At 38.9% G+C, this 20,439-nt stretch overlaps 1 protein-coding gene across 3 annotated transcripts in view; it reads left to right on the plus strand.

Annotated features, from left to right (window-relative positions):
- The window catches only part of LOC120532912 (lysine-specific demethylase 4C-like), a 917,975-nt gene that overhangs the window by 250,954 nt on the left and 646,582 nt on the right, over positions 1-20,439 (plus strand). The window lies entirely within an intron of this gene.

Consider the following 20,439-nt stretch of genomic DNA (forward strand, 5'->3'; position numbering starts at 1 on the left):
CACAGGCGCTGTTTGGACCCCTACTCCCCTTAAAGAAATATTCTCCAGTCAATAATTCCTCTGGGCAAACACCCTAAAGGAAGCATGAGGCAGAAACGGTTAAAAGAATACACAACCATGAAAACATGTGACAACCGTTACATAGTCCCCACCCCCCCCTCTGGAGAGGGACCAAAGTAGGGCTTTAGGTTCACTATATGCATAGTGTCACTTTTAGACTCTGTTCCCGTCTCAAACTGAACCCTGTAATTATTAGGTCCTAAAATTTTTAGTATTTTTGCCGGACCAATATATTTTGCGCAAGCTTGGAAGCAAACTGATCTATTCTAGAGGATTGTGGGTGAGACCTAATCCAGACCAGATCCCCTACATCGTAGTGGGCCTCTTTCCTACGTTTATTGTAAGATCTGGCTTGCCTGGCTTTGGCCTTTGCCACACGACTCTCCACTTGCTTCTTTAAGGTGACTAGCTGATGTATCGTCAGATAAGACACTGAATTAGGGTGTGGGGCTTTAATGAGACGCTCCAGGGGTCCCTTGATCTGCCTACCAACAGCCAATAGAGCAGGGGTCTCTCCGGTAACCGTGTACTGCAGTATTGAGCGCAAATCGAAGCTCCGGCAACCAGCGGTCCCAGTCTTGATGGTTCTTCCCCACATATGATGCAATCATAGTTTTAAGGGTTTTGTTTACCCGTTCAGTCATGTTCGTTTGGGGATGATAGGCTGTTGTCAATTTTTTCATCACCCCCCATCTGGAACATAAGTTTTCCATCAAACCACAGGTAAACTGTGGTCCTCTGTCAGACACCATGTATTTTGGTACACCCCACCGAGTGAAGATGTCTTCCCTAAGAATGGAGCATATCTTCCCTGCTTTTGCATTAGCCAAAGCAAACAGTTCCACCCATTTGGAATAATAATCCACCACTACTAATAATACAGTCTTTTTATTCTTGGACCTAGGGAAAGGACCCATCAAATCCACTCCCACCATTTCTCCTGGTTCCTTCACCACTGTGGATTGGCATAAACCAGCCGGTTTTCCTGGAGGAATCTTATACTGTTGACATATCTGACAGTTTTTAACATGGTACCAGACATCCTTACGAATGGTGGGCCACCAGGCTACCTCCAGGATCCGTAATAAGGTCTTGGTCTTCCCCAGGTGACCCCCAAAAGGACTGTCATGGAAGTATTGGAGAAATTCGGAAGTTAGCTCTTGGGGAACCACTAGCTGATACTTGTGGCCTCCAAGTCTCGAGGGGATCACTCGATACAGCACCCCTTGAAGTTCTTCATATCTGATATGCCCAGATCTACTCCCTGAACCTTCCCTGCACCCCTGACAAACAGAACAAGTTGTTTGAGCTCGGCGATTACCTGCAAGTCTAGGGGCAGTTCAGACACAGAGGGTTTGACCACAGCCACCAGTACCTCTTGGGACTCTTCAGGAATCCGAGACAACGCATCTGGTACTATATTGCCATGACCCTTCCGGTAGTAAACCTGGAATTTGAATTCTTGGAGCGAAGCACCCATCTCGTAAGCCTGGAAGAAGTTTTTGAGCACTTGAAAGCCCAGGTCAAAGCATTATGATCAGTATAAACGCTGAATACTGTCCCCTCTAAATAGTGCCGCCACTTCTCCACAGCCCAAATTACAGCCAAACATTCCTTTTCACTGGCTGAGTAGTTAAGCTCAGGTCCCCTTAATTTCCTTGAGGCATAGGCAATGACATGCTCCCCACTGGTATGACACTGTGTAAGCACCGCCCCAGTCCCACATTACTTGCGTCAGTATTTACCGAAACTGTAGTTGTGGATCCGGCTGTGCCAAGATGGGCGGCTCCTGCAGAGCGGTCTTCAGCCTGTCTACTGCCTCCTGGCATTCGGGTGACCATTTCCACGGGGCTCCCTTCTTGGTGAGGTGATGCAAAGGAGCTGCCCTGTCTGCCATGTTTGGTATAAATTTATGATACCACCCTATCATCCCCAAAACCTCTGCAGATCTTTCACGTTGGTAGGGGTTGGATAGTCCCGTATGGCGATGGTCTTTTCGGGATCCACCTCCACTCCTCTTGCTGAAACCACATGGCCAAGGAAGGTCAATTGGGATCGCATCAGATGGCACTTCTTTAAGTGCAAGGTCAGGTTGGCTTGATGGAGCGCGAAACACTGTTTCTAAATCCAGCAAGTGTTGATCTTTTGTTGGTGAGAATACAATGATGTCGTCTATATATACAAAACAAATTTTCCGCAGTAGCCCCTTCAGGACTTGTTCCATTAACCTCTGGAATGTAGCTCCGGCATTGACCAACCCAAAGGGCATAACCCGAAATTGGTACAAACCCTCCGGAGTTATCACTGCCGTCTTCTGTACGCTGTCTTCACCCATCCGTACCTGCCAATACCGGGCGTAGATCCAAGGTGGAAAATACTGTTGCCCCATGGAGCGATTCCAGAATGTCATGGACTAGGGGCATAGGATAAGCATCCACTCGGGTTTTAGCGTTTAGGGCTCGGTAGTCCACACAGAACCGATGTGATCCATCCCTTTCGAACCAACACCACTGGCGAAGCCCATGAGAAGATGATGGCTCAATTATGCCAGCCTGCAGCATCTTAGCAAGCTCTTCCCTAATAATTTGAAGTTTTTGGGGAGAGGCTCTATAAACCCGATGTTTAATGGGCAACTCGTCAGTTGTATAAATAACATGGGAGACAATCTGAGTAGTCCCCAATTGGTCTGTCCATACTGATGGCCATCTGCCTAACAATGGACGTACCTCTTCCGTTGATTAATTATAAGTGGGTCCATGGCCTTGTCCAGGACCTCTGCCACCGCTAAATAAAACTGGGAGATGGGTTGGCCAAGCTCTTCCGATCCTTTTCTTCCAAACTGGAACACCCCACCCCCAGGCAAGCTATACTCTCCTCGAGAAGGGCAAATGGTCATCTGTGCAGCCATAATGGAGTCCAACCCTAGAAGTAAGGGCATGGCCAGGTGGGCATCATCCAGTATGAAAGTGTCAGTCTTCCATATCGTCTGCTGTAATTGGTATTTGATCTGAACCTTTCCCAGAGCGACCCCTCTTCTGCCATCCGCCAGTATAAACTTGACCGAAGTGGACTCTGTCAGTTCGTCCTCCGAGGTCTTAATCTTTTGCCACATACTGAGGCGCATGAGGGTAAACGTGCTCCCTGTATCCACTATGGCTTCTCCCCATAAGCCTCTCAGCTGAACTGGAACCACCAGAAGGGAAGGTTGACCAAACACAGTTGCTAGCTGACCATCTATTGGCTCTTTCTTCTGGTATTTATTACCGGTATTGGTTGATTCCCCCGGTTTTGTTTTTGATGGCCTAAACCCTCTTTTAGCCGCCCAGTCTCGTTCCACCATGGATCCCAGTTTGACGAGATCATCCACCGTCCTCACCATGCCCCTGAGTGTCCCGCCAGTCTCGAGTTGCATGCTACCAATAAGCGGCTAAGATTTCTTCGTCGGTTATGTCTGGTTTCCATTTAAGACATAAGGCCTGGAACTCATATGCAAAGTCCCGAATGGCCTGCCCTGGTTGCTGTTCCATTTCCGTACTCTCCGTTCCAATTCTTCATAGTAATCGGAGGGTAGAAAGGCATCTAAAAAAGCTGTCTTAAATGAAGCCCAATCCGCAATAGTCCGTTTGGCAGCCTGCCACCAACAACCGACTGCTCCGTAGAGAGGCATTCAAAACCCCATAAGTTCACTGGATGTCAGAGTGCACCTCCATAAAGGCATCCCCCTGCTCCACAAATCGTAGAATGTCATCGGTGGTATAAGCTTCCCCAATCTTGGGAAAGTCCATGCGCAATGCTGCCGATGGAGCAGGCAACACTGCTGGTCTCAATATAGTCTGCCCCGATGGAGTTGAATGGCTAAATGGACGCCACCTTCCTTGAGTACTCTGATGAACCACATCCTGCAATTCTGACTGCCACTTCTTATCTCTTCGTTCAAACAGGCCACAGTTTCTTTAAGAATATCTTCTGCCTGGCAAACCATAGCCTCTTCCAAATGAGAAAAAGTGGTATCCATATATTCCCTAAGAGATTCCTCTCGTGCCATCAGCGTGTCCACCATCTGGTCCAACCTTCCTTCAATTCTCTGGACCCTATCGAATAACTCTGTTATTGGAGATGGAAGACTGATGTCTGATCTGTTAGTTCCTAGGGTGTCATCCATATACAAAGCGTTGCAACATGCCCGTAACTTCTCTGACTCTTTCGCAAGCCCTGACAGTGACGTGTGGGCCCAAGACCATGGATTCTTCGGCCAGCAGATCTTCATCACCATCGAGCCCCTGCTCTAAAGCCTCAGTAGCCATAACTGGTAACTAGCTAAGTATATAAATCCCCAAACAGGAAAAAAAAAAGAAATCAAATAAATTAAACCCCGGTTCAAATCGGTCCCCGTACGGGCCACCACTTATGTAGCGAACTCCACTAATTGATGGTTGAGGAGTCCGACACACACAAAAAACTCCTTCTAATAGGAAATTATTATTATAATGTCCGAGCACCGACAGAACCTTAGACCCAACTTTGATGTTCCCCAGATGGAGTTGTTTATATCAAAAAAAGAAATACACACTAACAATTGTTTAACCAAAAAAAATATATATATATATATTATAAAGCACACCAGTAATAACCCTTCATTTAAGTCCCTCCTTATCCAAAAAATATACACCCAGTAATAGACCAACCCCTTATATACTATACAGACAGACAGCAAGAAAGAAAGCCCAGAAAAGCACCCAAGATATATCCTTTAAACAACACCCCCCCTATATTCAAAATAGATATCTATAGCAATACACATATATACACATATATACAAATATAAAATTATACCCACAGAGTCACAAATCCCCCCATGTTCCCCATTCCCTTTTATATAAGGTTGATTTAAAAAAGAGTCTAGCCACACGGCCTGGGAAGTCCGTGAATAGTCCAGTAATCTAGACAACTCCGTTCCGCTGCCTAGTAATCTGATTTATAAGTAAAAGGAGCGATCTCACCGGCTTGGGGGCGATCCTTCGTTAAGAGATGAAATCCGTCTCACCGGAGTCTGAGCGTTAACGTCCCTCCATGGCCGCTACCCTCAACAAAAAATATACTTGAAACCGTGCACTCCGAAGATGCTTTCCTGTTAGCCCGCACTCCTTTTGTTGTGTCCAACCGTGAACTTCGGAGCCTTCCGTGCTTTTACCAAGCGCTTCTTTTACAAATTCCGTTCTCCTTCCCAGCTTCTTCTTTTAACAACCTTTCTTCTTCCTCCGCCCTCCTCGCTTCCTTCCTTTTTCTTCTCTCCTTTTTTCCTTAAACTACGCGCCTCCTTGCCTTTTAAGGAAGATTTTAGCCAGGACCCACAGGCGCTGTTTGGACCCCTACTCCCCTTAAAGAAATATTCTCCAGTCAATAATTCCTCTGGGCAAACACCCTAAAGGAAGCATGAGGCAGAAACGGTTAAAAGAATACACAACCATGAAAACATGTGACAACCGTTACAAATTGGCACATGCATTGAGTGCCCGCCCAGGGATGTTATCTGGTCCAGCTGCCTTACGGAGGTTGATCTTCCTTAGTGCTTTGTGTACCTGACCTGAAGAGGCCGCTGGGGGAGGGGAGGGGGGTTGTGTGGTCCAGGTGTGTGTGTGCCTCCTCTCTGTGCTGTTGCTGGATGTCTCAAAGCGGGTGTGGAAAATGTTGAGATCATCCGGCAGACTGTCTGTGGAGCTGATTGTGCTGGTGGTGGTCCTGTAGTGTATGATGTTCTGTAAGCCCTGCCACATACGAGCTCCTCTCTGTACTGCCTCTTTGCTGCTGTGATGGCTTTTCTTAGTCCATATTTGTAGCTTTGTACTCCGTCTCAGTGCCTGATCTAAATGCAAGAGAGTGGGCACTCAGCTTGTGGCTTACCTGACTGTTTATCCAGGGCTTCTGGATGGGGAACTTCCTGACTGGTATTTTGGGCACGATGTTGTCAATACAGGTGCTAATGTACCCAGTCACGTACTCAGCATAGTCCTGTATGCTGACAGAAGAGTCCTGTAAAGTGGCTGCAACCCTAAACACATTCCAGTCTGTCTGAGAAAAACAGTCCTACAGGTTGCTGTCAGTCTCTGGGGTCCAAAGTTTAACTTGCTTAATGATAGGGTTTGTTTGTTTCAGCCTTTCTCTGTAGGCTGGGTACAAGAAGAGAGTGACATGGTCTGATTCTCCGAAGTGGGGGCGGGGTGCAGCCCGGTATGCACCACGTATGTTGCTGTAAACATGATCCAGTATGTTCTTCTCATGGTTAGGAATGTTCACGTGTTGGTGGTATTTGGGAAGTATAGTCCGTAAATTGCACTGATTAAAGTCACCAAATGCAATAAAAACAGCTCCGGGATGAGCTGTCCCTAAGGCGCTGATGACATCATGGCTGCAATTCATGTGTATAAGAATGTCATGATATGTTATTATTAGTAATGAACAAATCTCATTGAATTCACTTTTCCTTGAGTTTGGCAAAATCGCAGAAATGTTCTTTAACTTCAATGATTTGGTGAAATGTATTGAATTCAATGGGTGAGATAAAACTGAACTAGTTTTGGGTGGATTATGGTGGTGCAATGGTTTTTAACGTGTCCCTCAAAACTAGGGAAGCATCTGCAAACTATGCTGGACCGATCATTGACAACAAAAATGTGACCTTAACTTTAAGAAAACTTGGAGAATACCACACCTCCATGAGATAAAATTGATAAAATTAAAGATCAAAACAGCAAACTTTCTTTCAGACAGTTGTAACAGGAGCAGAAAACACAAACGCACTGAGACCTCCTAAGATTCAATAGCTAGAATTCGCCTCTCTCAAACTTTTTTTTCTAACCCCCAAAACGTTTGCTTGGTCATTTTTGCTACCACCAAATAAACACAATACTAAAGCATGTGAACTCTTCAGTCCTTCCTGTTTGCATCAACTTCACAGAATTCTGGGTAATATTAAAGGAGTAGGCTCATTATTACTTTACTTTTACTTTATATTACATTTAAGACATGAGTACACAGTTTTCCAGTTTCCTTCTACACATGCATTTTGAGTTTAAATGTGTTTGCAAGTTTTCTGTTCATTTTTAGCATTCTGGTGAAACAGTTCTTGTAAATTCCATACAGGAAGTAGAATTACAACTAGTATAATGGTTGATGTGACATACTGCCAACTACTAGTGTTACATATTCAAGGAATGTCCCATATAACATAGGCTGTTAGAACTCTGTGATGTCTGTGCAAAGAATTGTGGAAAAAACATGCCCGTACCAGCTACAGAGCAGTTATTCAAGAAAAAACTCAGCAGACAAGGTCTCTGTTGAACCCCATAAATTCGTTGCAAAAAACGCTTTGCTAAATTTCATTTATCAACACTAATTACTACCGTTTGACTGATACTCATCAGTGCACTGTAGGGTGGATTTCTTAAGGCCTTCAATATAGCCATCTAGCCAACTTTTAAATTAATAGAAAAAATCATGATAATTGCAGTGAAAATAGCAGTAAAATTTACAGTAATGTGTTTAGGCATTTGCAGGGGGGCTGCTCAGTGTGTTCTATGACAACATTACCTAGTGTTCATAAAGTGTTGACAGTGCTTACAAACAAACTTGTGGACTCATATTGAATTGCTCCATCATCTTTGCACATTCAAACAACATATCTTTTTTTATATATTTTTTTTTTTTGCATAAATAAAATAAGTTAAATAAAACCTTAAGCAGTCAAGATTATGTTTTTGTATTATATTCAGTAATTAAAATATTATTTAAATTTTTAGGCTACAAAAGTGAAAGGACGTGCATGGGCAGTATCTGAAAAGTTTCTTAAATTAATGAATAAATTGAGGCATGGTACCTTAAACAGTGCAAGTGACTTTTTATTTAGGTGCATTAAAGAGTAGCAACCCACTACAATTTCAGTATTAGAAGTGGTTCATAAACGTTATGGGCAATTGTCAGTGTGGGTAATGTTAATCTTACGAGCAGAGCCATCTATGTATTCATTATTAGGATATTATGTGGCGCTGTGGATTCTGACATTATATGTGGAGTGCAATAGGAGGGATGAGCAGAGGTAGGCTATAAGAGAAAGTCAGAATTAGATAGAAAGCAAATTGGCTGCTATGTCAAAGGAGTTTTCTATTAGCTCAACTGGCCCAAGGTCCGAGTCCCAATCCACCTCAGGATGGATGAGGTTCTGAGAAGAGGGCACCTCACTGAGCAATTTCTTATTAAAGACACCATGCTAGCCTCAGTTTTTCTCCTCAATTAAAAAACAACTTAAGGGGACTTGCACTGTTATACTGCATTTTTGTTAATCAAATAAAAAGGGGAAACATGTAAGGCTCTCACTCTGTTTAAAACAATGATGTCGATTAAGTGTTAGTGAGACTACTTGCCTAGAAGTGATTGTCATTTTTCATTTCTGCATATTTTCTGAACTCAGTCAAATACAGTACTCATATTTTGATAAAAGAAGAGGTCCAGTGTGTTTCCTGCCAGCAATTTATGATAAGATGACACCTCACTGAATAGCCCAAAAATCTAAGTGCAGGAGGTGCAATGCTGACTGATGATATCAGAAAAGTTAAAAAGGTGAAGTGCCTTCCAGTAAACCTATGAGAAAATCACTGAATTGTGATGTGGCAGATCTACTGCGGCAGTTAATTAAAACAAACTTAGTAAGACAAATATTGATTGTGCTACAGTGAAAATGAAAAAGTTCATTATCAGTGGGAGTAACTGGATTTTAAATTAGACAGCAAAATGCACAATGCGACAAGCTCTACAGAATTTGCTAATTTTTTGGAAGGTAACTCCATGTTAAATTAGGCAGTAATATATACAGTACTACAAACCTTACACATTGGCATAACTTTTTGATATGCATTCTAGACTTGATTTTAAAAAAAAATGAACTGCATATGAAGTGCATATCATTGGTATGACTAAGGCTCTCTTACAGGACTGTCCCTGACACCACCTCTTTTCAGGGGCCTGCACTGCTTGAATGCCGTGATCAGATCCTGCTAGAGGATGTTCAGGAAGTCGGATGCACTCTGCGCAAAATCATAAAATAATGAAAAATGTACAATTCACAAAGTGACAAAAAAGAATTTTTCATTAGCATGAGTCAGATTGAAACAGAAAGTCCTAGATACGGATCATTTTTGCAGTCGATTCTGACATTTGATTTCCTGTCTCACATTCTTCAGTTTGCCTGTGTGTTGGCACAATCTCCTGAATGCAAACAAAAACAGCAGAAGTATTGACAAGCAAAAACAAATATCTGGTCTAATTTTCCTGATAACTTTTGGTAAGAAGTAAAGAGTACCATATACGACTTTTAAAAAATGGCTAAAAGACGGCCCTGTTTAGATTTATTTAAGATCTGCGGTCAACAGTATGAACTTCTGTGACACTTCCAATCTGTGTCTTAAAGTAATAAATAATTTTTTGTATATTTGCTCATTTTTAGTTCCATTTCTTGGTATCCAGTTATACTACATTAAAAAATCTTTCCAACCAAATAACTAAAGCTCAGTGCCTGCATATTTTCTTTAAGCATGGCATGTGTTGTGTGTAAACTTTGTGTTGTAAGATTATATGTGGAATAAATATATTTGAAGAAATTATAGTATATCAATTTTTGGTTTAAAAAAGGAAAACTGTCACTAGGTCTGGAGCTTGCTGACCACCAGTGACTCCAAACATGGCTTACTGGTGAGAAATGCACATGCACATTCACTACGTTTATCTTTGTAACCTTTGCATGCATGCGCCTTTGGATGCAGTCACAGATACGATGCTGCAGTGTGCTCTGTGCCAGCTCAAACAGGCTTAGGTATGCTGTGCTCCTGCTCATGTTCAGTGGAAAGCAATCCATGAAAAGGATCGATTGAAGGTTAATCAAGGAAACTGTGAGAAGAAACTGCACTTATACTGTATAGTTCTTATTAGATTCCACCCTATGGAATCTCCCTCACTACATTCATATTGACTTTTGTGAAGCTCAAATGCACTTTTTAATGTGATGTAGGAAGCATTTTTAAATATCGAATAAAATATATGAATGTAGTCATTTTTGTCTACCCTGTTAATTAAAAAAAGGATATAAATCATTACATAGAAGATGCATTGCATTATTATTCTGCCGACAATCAATAAAATAATTAACCTTAGCATACTTTCTTTGTTGCATCTAGAAATAAAAAAATGCAGAATTGCAATGACATGTTTTTGTAAGCACAGCAAAAATAACAAAACAAATCTAAGTTTAGGGGCTGAAAGTTTACTCTTCTGTTGGTTTCTACTTCTGAATGTATTTACAAAAGAAAATACTGTACTTTATTCCTACTTCTTGAAAGTAAACACTATTTTCAAAACTATTGTACAGTTGAACATAAGAAGATAAGAAATTTGACAAACGAGAGGAGACCATTCAGTCCATCAAGCCTGTTTGTTTAGCTAATAGCTAAGCTATCCTAATGTCTCCTTCAGATTTTTCTTTAAGGATGTCAAGGTTTCTGCTTCAACTCCAGGTCTCGGTAGTTTGATCCAGAGCACCACGACACTTAAACGAGTGCTTTCTGTATTCGGTTTTAAATCTACTTTATCAATTCCTTTGAAGATTTTAAATACCTTGATTAGGTCCCCACACAGTCTCCTCAGCTCAAGAATAAACAGGTTTGATTCTCTTAGTCTGTCACAGTAGGACATGTCCTCAAGTCCTGGTAATGCACTTGGGTGCTCTCCTCTGCACATCTTCAAGTGCTGCTATGTCTTTTTTGTATTATGGTGACCAGAACTGCACACAATACTCCTGGTGAAGTATTATGAGTGTTTATAATTGCTTTTATAAACACTATTTGATTATATTTTTTATTTTTATTACCTCAGTGCTTAAAAAATATATTTTAGGAACAATTTTATTTCAAAGTTTCCTTATAGAAAAAGTGCTAGAAAATTGTTAGCTTTGCTGTGTATATCAATATGTATACATTATGTACACACAATTGATAGTTTGTTATATTTATGCTTAATGAACTCTCTGTACATATAATCTTTTTTAAAATCTTGCATTGTAATATTTTTATAAATGTCTTTGTTATTTCAAAACAGATTCTTCAACATCCATCCATCCATCCATCCATTACTTAATGGAACCTCTTACAGGTCTAAATAAATAAAGATTCTTTCTGGAACCTTCATGTGGATGGGTCTTTTGGGAATCAAAATGGTTCTCCAATGGCATCACTCTGAAGAACCACTCTGGCACCTTTATTTTTAAGAGTATAGTGCAATTTTCCTTCCTCTGGTGGGATGAAATAAAGTTGTAAAAAAGTAATTGGAAGTATACAAGACAATATAATTTAAAAACCAATTAAGACAAAATGCATTGATAAGCACAAAATCGGACACATATTCATTTGAATGCAAACAAAATAATGAACATGACCTGAATGAAAACCACCCTTTTCTACAGAAGAGTTTTATTTTTGTTTTAGATGACAACAAAGTGGTATTGTTTACTAAGGTATGCTGCGGCCTTTTCAACATAAAGAAAAAGAAAAGTGGGATAAGACAGTGAAGAGAAGACAATGTAGACAGTGCCTACATATCACAGCCAGGCCACTTTGATACAATGTCTATAAATGGTCACCTGTATAATCAATGCTGAGAACCTTAACAGCAGGTGTAACTGAGCTCCTAGCGTCTGGGTGTACGATTGGCCATTGGTTACTGCCCATTGATTTCACTTCACTTAAACAATCTGTGTGTTTTTAGTCTAACTCTTCTGTATCTGTTAAACCAATTAATTCTTTGCAGTGCAATTTACTGAAATGTTGTCTCGTATCCTATATATAAAAGTTCATAGCATGTTTTATTTGGCTAATTCAACAACCAGGCTTTAACAATCTCTGCAGTTTAAAGTGGTCTGTTCCAATAGTAAAAAGATATTTTACAGCAAATATTATCTAGAAGAATCTATTTAAGATTCTTCTTAAATTCTTTCATATTTTCCAAATGTAACATTTCTAAAGACTCTTAAACCTAGCTCCATTTTAATAATGTGGCTTTTTCTTTTTGTTTATGTTGAGCGGATATGAGAAATTCTAATATTTCAATTATAGTGTTTATACTGTATGTGAATCTAGTGACTTTTGGACCTGCTTTATACTGTTAAAACACATTCCAAGAACAGACATCGGGCTTATTCTCAGAACTGCTGACAACTGATATTTGGAACTTTTTTATGTTAAAATCTGCATAAGCTCCTCATTAAATTCAGACGTATTCTACAACTAAAAATAATCAAATGTGTAAATCCTTTACAAATATTCATTGTTAGAGTATTTGCTGAATAACGTCAAATAACAAACACAGCAGAGGTAAATCACAACACTCCCTACTGATTGGAATGGTTGCAAGAGAAATAAACTCCCTAAGCTTCATCATTTTGCACTCAACTCCTAAATTGAGCTTCAACAGTTTCATGTTTAAAAGTCTCCTCTTATTTCAAGTGTTTATTAATTAAATGCAGAATAAGCAGAAAAAGTCAACACTTCTAAGTCTACTACAGTACACTGAAACAGAAAAAAAAAAATCCCTTGCGACTAGGAGAAAATTTGCCACAAGCCTGTTATTAATTACTGAACTGTACGGAGTCTGTTAAGAGCAAAGCTGCTGGGTAACAACGACAGGTGATCATTTAAAAACAGAGAGACAGGCAGAGAATGCAATGCCTGGCTACTGCTAAATTCTTAGTCAAAATTCTTCAGTTTAGGTTATAGGCTCATCATTCTTTATAAATAAACAGAGAGCAAGTAACCTTCACTTCTCTCTCATCAATTCACATTTCTTTTACATCCACACACCACAAATATGTTTAGTTAGAGTGTCGCTCTCAAAAATATCAGAAAAAAGTTTTGTTTAAAAACAAGAACTTCTGGTTTTTAGTACATTTTAATATATTTTTCCCTAACACTGATATCAATGCACATTTTCAAAAGATCTTTTAAAATAAGTAAACAGCATGACTTACAATATAGTAATAGAATTGTATAAAACTGATATCTTGTCAGCCTATGAACCAAATGGTAAATGAATGTATGCTTTCCTTCCATTTCTCCATTCTTTCTTTGAAATATTACATAGTTTCAGGAAGCAGATGCTCATTACACCCACATCAGCTGAAGGGCAGGAACATCCCTGGACGAGATTCTGAACTACCTCTGTGCCATCCACAGTGACTACATTTTCATACACGTCTCTGAGATGTTTATTTTTTATTGTGTCTTCTATTTTTCTATTCATTTTGTAAAGCACTTTGAGCTACATTTTTTTGTATGAATATGTCCTATATAAATAAATGTTGATTGATTGATTGATCTTTCCAGGAACATTGAGAACTCATTGGACAAATGCATCACAAACAATGAATAGGCTGTGATTTTGGGCCAAACGTCTCCAACATTCATCACTATACCACACTTAATGCATAACAAACATGGCTGTATTAACACCTCCACAGTCTCCTTGGTGTCCAAGCTCAAACCTCGCTTCATTCAATCCCATCCCAATGACAGCCCCCTCACTACCCCACTAACCACATGCATATACTCTGTAGAGAGGAGACACAACAACATTAAAGAATTGGGGCAACATCTTGGCAACCCTGTATGATACCAGAGTAGAAAACACAAAAATACAGGCAGCAATGACAGATGTGTCTCTTGAGAAGCAAGCTCAAAATAGAACTGAAGTTAACATGGCCGGTTCTGAGTTATGTGGTGACTTGGCAGGAAAGGGTGGGTCCAGAAGGGAGGAAAATGGAAGCGAAGGCAGCGATGAAGTGACTGTCAGTCTTCCGTCGAACAGAGGGAGGAAGAGAGACAGAGAAGGCATTATAATCACAGCACCAACCCCTGGCTTGGCGTGTAGTTACCATCACCAGAGCCCTTGAATTGTTGAACCACCTTACTTTTTCAAGCATTGGTGGACCTCTCACTGGTATGGGGCCCCATCTGGCTTCCTAGCTTGCTTATATTAAAAAACTGCTCTGTGAGTTTGGCATTCTTGTTAGATTAAAGAACAGGTGTGCCTCAGCAAGGCCAAAAGGCTAAAAGTGCACAGTGGTGTATATACTGAAGAAAGGAATTACAAAGCTTTAATTTAGCAACCTGGCATAAGGATTTGCAAGTTAGCGTGTGGGAAAGGATTCTAATGACTAAATTGCTTAAGAAGCTGTTAGCTAGAGGAGGGCTTATTAATGTTTATTAATTCATTCAAAATACTTCTCCTGTTGTACATTTATAGAAATTATTCCCACTCCACATAAACAGCAAAGATTTTATAAGCAAATTTTACAGACAATGGAGATTTACAGTGTTTAGAATAATATCAATCCCTTAATTAATCAAAAGTCATTTTCATGTCTTCGGGTTAACAGTTTTCACTGTAGAGGTTTATTAATGTGTCTAAAAATCTCAGAATCTGAAATGAATTTAGGTGTCACAGAGCCCCTTTAGGGTATGAAACAGATCAGTCAGCCAGTGCTGACAGTGACTAGAACAGGCTCTCACTTCATCATGTCCAGAACAAGTGATTCAGTTGGGACCTTACTGTTTATCTGCTGTGAGAGACAGCTAGGATTATCAAAGGGGTGATTAAGACATTTGAAAACATACACAGTGGTGAAAAGAGAAACGGAAAATCTGTGGGGCAGTTGATTTATATTTAACAAATGGGACTGCATAGGAGTGGCCCTCAACATTTAAGTGATTTAAGCAAATATTACAGAGAGGGATGTGATGGTGGCCAGGTAAGTCTTAGGCTTTGATGCTAATGCCACTCTTAAGAAAAATGAAAGAGATCCCAAGTCAAAGACTCAAATTAAAGAATAGGCAGGGTAGTGATTGAGTATTTTAGAGAAATCATGACCTATACATAAAAAAGACAGAATTATGGAGGTGAGGAAGAAACTGGAACAGTGATGAGGTTATTTAAGTGTACAATATATCTGATCTTAACAGGAAACATAACCAATACTTTGTGGAACCAGCAATTAAGTATTTTGTTTTATAAACGTACTACTTTTTTTACTGCATTCTGTTCCCAATAGTGTTGTGAACCACAGAAAGAAAATATAATAAGCAACATTTTACTTCCCATTTTTTGCCATAGGGCAAGCAATTGTTATGATCCTTTATGTTTGCAAATTTTGTATGCTTGCTTAAGCCTCTTTTTTTTATTAATAGTTAATGCCCATTGTGTGGTTTTTAAGGTACTGAATCAGATTTTTGCATGTATTTTTATTGTAGAAGTTCTTGTCAGTTGTTAGAAAATATTTTGCATCGTTTTTGTTGCCATTTTGTTTTCCCCTGGGCTACCAAAGTTACATTGTAGACATCATTAACGTGCCGATTCTTGCAGTGTGTCACTCTCCGGGTTTGCAGATGCTTAAAGAAAAAGAACGTTCATGTGTTCATTAGTTTTGCTATTTAGACTTTCCAGTTCTTGACTCTTTCTTTCTATTTTCTCACTTCAATTCTTTGATTAGTGTAGTGCCTCTGATGAGAGACAGAACGGATTTTTGCTTTTGATTATTTTCTTATCTTGCATTTCCTCTCTTGGATATCCCTTTAAACTCAGTAGACTTTCCTGCGCAAGGCTAAAGCCAATGATCTTGGATATTAAAGGTTGGGTTTATGAAGCTGGAGGTGACATTTTAATAGGATGCAAATTCTAAGATTTAAGCAAAGCCACTATTTAAATGATAGCAGTTTTTCAATGAAACTGCCTTCTGCCTACAAATCCATGGCTAATGCAATAATCGAAGCTTCAGGCCTGAAAATAAACATCTTTCAGATCTGCAGTATTTTTATCTTTTTATCTTTTTTCTTATTGATTACTTTCATTATGAATCCAGTTTGATGGTTGGGGAGTACTGATTATATTAACAGATATTGTATAAAATTACATTATCTTATTATAAAGTTTAATTGATTTTAAGACCCTTTTCTTAGTTGGTATGGGATTACGTGATTTAGCACGTGGATATACTGTTTTTAGGAACTATCCAAAACTATACTGTCCAAACATTTATCTTCATTTTAGCTGTGCTAAATTTTTAGCACCTATGTTATTGAATTTTTTATCATGGAGAGCTAAGAGACTCTTCTGCTCTTGGTCTTATTTATACATTTTACTTGTTTTGCTTTTCCTGATTTTGATTTTATGTTAGTTTTGTATAGTTGTTTAATATTTTATGTTCTTTATTTTATTTATGAATTATTTTTTGAATTTATCTGGTTGTATTTTTGTTTTTATTGTATCTAAAGCTATCCTGTGATGCAATTATATACAATAGGTGTTATGTAAATAAAGATATTATTATCAGCTTGAATGCTCTGCTCACCTTCTGTCCAAAGTTAGGAGACAGGCCCATAGGTTAGCTCAACTGTATTCACTGGTTAATGTTAGAAGGTCTTTCTAAATCCAGTAAGTATTGTTCTTGGCAAAAGTTATTGGATGCTGTAGGTAATGAAAGAAAAGCAGGAGCCAAAAAGGCAAGTCGGTTTCTGTACATATTATGGTGATGAATCTAGGTTGTGGCTTCGTGGACCTCTTATTTGTTTAATTTTTAAAATTTTTGGATGTGGCTGCTTATCTTTACCATTATTCTGGGAATGGCATTTTGTTTTTTGGTTGCTATGTGGCCATCGCCATTTAGTGGATCCTTGAAAGGCCATGGTCATATTGTTTACTATTACTACGCTAGTTGCCATTCACATGGGCCTGAAGCTTGGTGGGATTGGCTTGTGCTTCCCTGTAACCGTTCTCTGGGTAAGCCGGTTTTGAAGATGGATGGATGAATGGATGGATGAAATGAATGTCACTCGATATAGTATGTCATCCCTCCTTAACTATTTAAAATGGCTTCACCTAGCTTCAGGCATCTAAGTATTAGAGTTGTTACTCTATTTCAAGTTCCAGTTAGAATGATGGCTAAGGACTTCGAGTTAGGAACTTCAACTATGTTTATTTTGACTGTGATTTGAATCAGTGTTTCTCATTTTAGTGCTTAGATCTGAATGATTCTTGAAACAGTTTTGACCCTAGCCTGTCTACTGATTAAGATGTCTGTTCCTCCTTTGTCTCTCTCCTTGTCCTTTTCAGAAATTTTGTCTTAGGGCACTGTCTTATTTCAAAGTGTCCAGAGTAGTTAAGAAAATAGAATATTTTCTAGCTATATAGTTTACTAGGTAAGTACAAATTGCTGGTTCACTATGAGTCATACATATTGGAGGTTTCTTGTGTTATACTTAAGGAATGAAGTTGTCCTCAGTTCTGTGAACAGTCTTGGGTCCCTGCCATACTGTGACCATATAAATTATTAAAGATTAAGACAGCAAGTTGTTCCATCCATCATTAACTGGGCATTTGTGAAGTTATCCTACCAGGAATAACAAAGTGTGCAAGACTGCTACCTTTGGTATGATGACAGACAAACAGCAATTTATATTATTGACATTTTTTGTTCATGAGAATAATGAATACCTTAAAATCCTCCACTCCTAACTCACGGCTACAAGAAAACACCCACATATAATATACCTTTTCGGATCATCTTGATCTCTAGTTATGCAAGAGTTCAAACTTTTTGGGGTTCCCCCTTGTTTTTGGACTCTAGACCCAACAAACCCACATTTGTAGGCCATTTTTGGACTATATTTTTTGCAAGAAATTAAACCCTTAAAAATAAAAAGTAAACCAATAGGTGTCTTCAGCAAAGATGATCAGAGTGACTTGAAACTGTGTGTTCTGTCCCACATGGTGTTAACTAATCCTGTTATTTGTTGAGCTGTACTCCTCCTTTGTCTTGTCATGTATTAACACACCTGTCAGTCATGTTTCACACTCACAGTGGTGTTATAACTGTCTATGAAATTCACATAAAGCACGTTGGTCCAATAATGAATGTTTAAATACAATACACCCCATGTGTCTCACGTAGGCAACTCTTGTTTCAGTCTTGTCTGAAATGTATCTTTAAGATGTTTAAACTCATGTGTCTGGTTAGTTGTGGTACGCAACAATCTGAACCTCTGTCTATGTGCTGACCGTGGAAACCACTCTGCTTGTAAGTGTCTTTTAAAGCCTTATTGTTTAATGTATACTGTCTGCTATGTGTTGCTTTGTAAATCATTATTCGTTGTCTTTGGTTGTACACCTGTAAAAACCTGTAGGATTCCTTTGTATATATTTCCGTTTTCAAGAGGTACGTCTAGTAAAAGACTTCAAGAAAGTTCACCCTTGTCGTGTTTATGTTGATGTGCTGTGTTGTTTAAGCTCCCTGTGGCCGCACGGCACAAGCGTCGTGGAGTGAGGCAAATAACAGTGCATGCTACGTAAACTGACCCAAGGGATTCCCTCCAAGATGGAATATGAGAGTCCAAGTTACTCCTATTCACAAAACTTTGGAAAAAATGAGGATCAATAATACTGTCATGTGGAGTGTCATTTTATGCTATTTTGAGGTCCTGTCCCTCTAAAATCCTCTCCCAGAATGCCACAAATGATAAGTTTCAAACATAATCATTTTAATAATAATAATACATTTTATTTATATAGCTCCTTTCCAATGCTCCATTTTAGACCATTTCAAGGTCAGTGATTGAGTACAGTATGTTATTTTTGATTTTTAATCCTTTATTAAAGATCTAGCCCTCTATGTACCTCCATCAGAGGGTGAAGCTTTACAATTTTTTATTACAATCGAGAATATATAAACTTTAAACATTTAAATTGAAGCACACATTTTAATATTTCAAATATTTGATATATTTCTGTTTATTATGTACTTCTTCCTTATGAAGTAACTCATTACATTTCTTACAAGCACCCTGAATTAGGGAGGCTTATGCTAATTCAGATTTAACATAGTGACTTTAAGGATTATATTAAAATAAACTGATTAAGTTACAGATCAGTAAGATATACAGTGCAACATCTTGTTGAAATCCCTTGCGTACTAATTTAGAGAACAGACAAATAAAAAGATGTAATATGAAATACGTATTCAAATGAAGCATCTAAAATATTTGCAGTGGTTTGCCTGATTACTTGAGGGCAAAATTAAAGTTGCTTGCCAGATTCTATAGAGCTTTTGAAAAGGTCTTTGTACTTTTTAAAAATTTTAAGTAGAATCCTACATTTCTTTTCCATTGTGATAAAGTCGGTGGACTCGGATTTTTCCAAATAAAATAAGATGGTGTGCGCACTGCATACTGTCAGTTATCACAATGGATTGTTAATTATGTATAAACTGCCTATCATCCAAAACAGAGCTATTACAGGAATACGAATTTTAGCTATAAATGTGAAAAGCTTTTTTTCCCAACAGGGTCAGAGTAGGGACCATTTCCAAACCATGACCCAAAGAAGCAAGTATCTGACAACATCCCTCACATCTGAAATCTAAACCTGGAAATATTTTAGATTGTCGGAGTCAATGAAATGCAATGTACAATTCTGGGTTGATTTAAACAAAGTTTTGTGCAAATAATGAAAGCATATTATTGAGGACTGATGTCCATTCATTATCTTAGAATCAAATTATGAAGTCCAGCACTAGATATTAAACACAAAATGAGTCCCGGGCCTGAATCTTGGCCTGGTTTTAATCTGGGTGAGATTCTGTACCCTCGACTACATTAAGGATGGCCATGAATGTACACATGGATAAATGGGGAAAGAACAGAAAAATATAAACAAATTCTGCCCCCTGACTAGGTTGCAAAAGGGTGAGATATATTGCACTTCTAATCAAAGTTATTTTTAATCCTCCTCTCATACTGTAAAATTGTGATTTTTTTTTTTATAATTGATGTGCTTTTTATTTTAAACTAGCTGAAATACCCAGCGTTGCCCGGGAGGAAGATAAAGTGTTTTTTTTAATTGTTTGAGGAAACATAATTTAAAAAAACACAACTTTAAAAATAAAAATAAATTAACAAACAATAAAGACTCACTAATGTCCTTTTCTTGCAGTCTTGTATGTATGTTATCATCCAGTTGATGCCTGGAACCGGCCAACTCTATTTAATTTGAAAAGCAACAGGTGCACAGTGGTGCTCAAACATAAAGAATACTGGCAGTCGCCTGCTGTATACGAAATGTGTAAGCCAAGCACGGGATCCTAGAAAGTATTGAAATCGTCAGAACTACTTTGGGCATCTCTCTGCTATGAGGATTCATGCTGCTGATGTTCTCGCATCGTTTGTGCATTAGCAGCTAAGTGACTGTCTTTCTTAGGTTTCGTTTTGCCAGTGTGCTGGCATCGCTTGAGTGTCCTCG

This window comes from Polypterus senegalus, chromosome 7 (assembly GCF_016835505.1).
Source record: "Polypterus senegalus isolate Bchr_013 chromosome 7, ASM1683550v1, whole genome shotgun sequence".
In the NCBI taxonomy this organism is placed as follows: Eukaryota; Metazoa; Chordata; class Cladistia; order Polypteriformes; family Polypteridae; genus Polypterus; species Polypterus senegalus.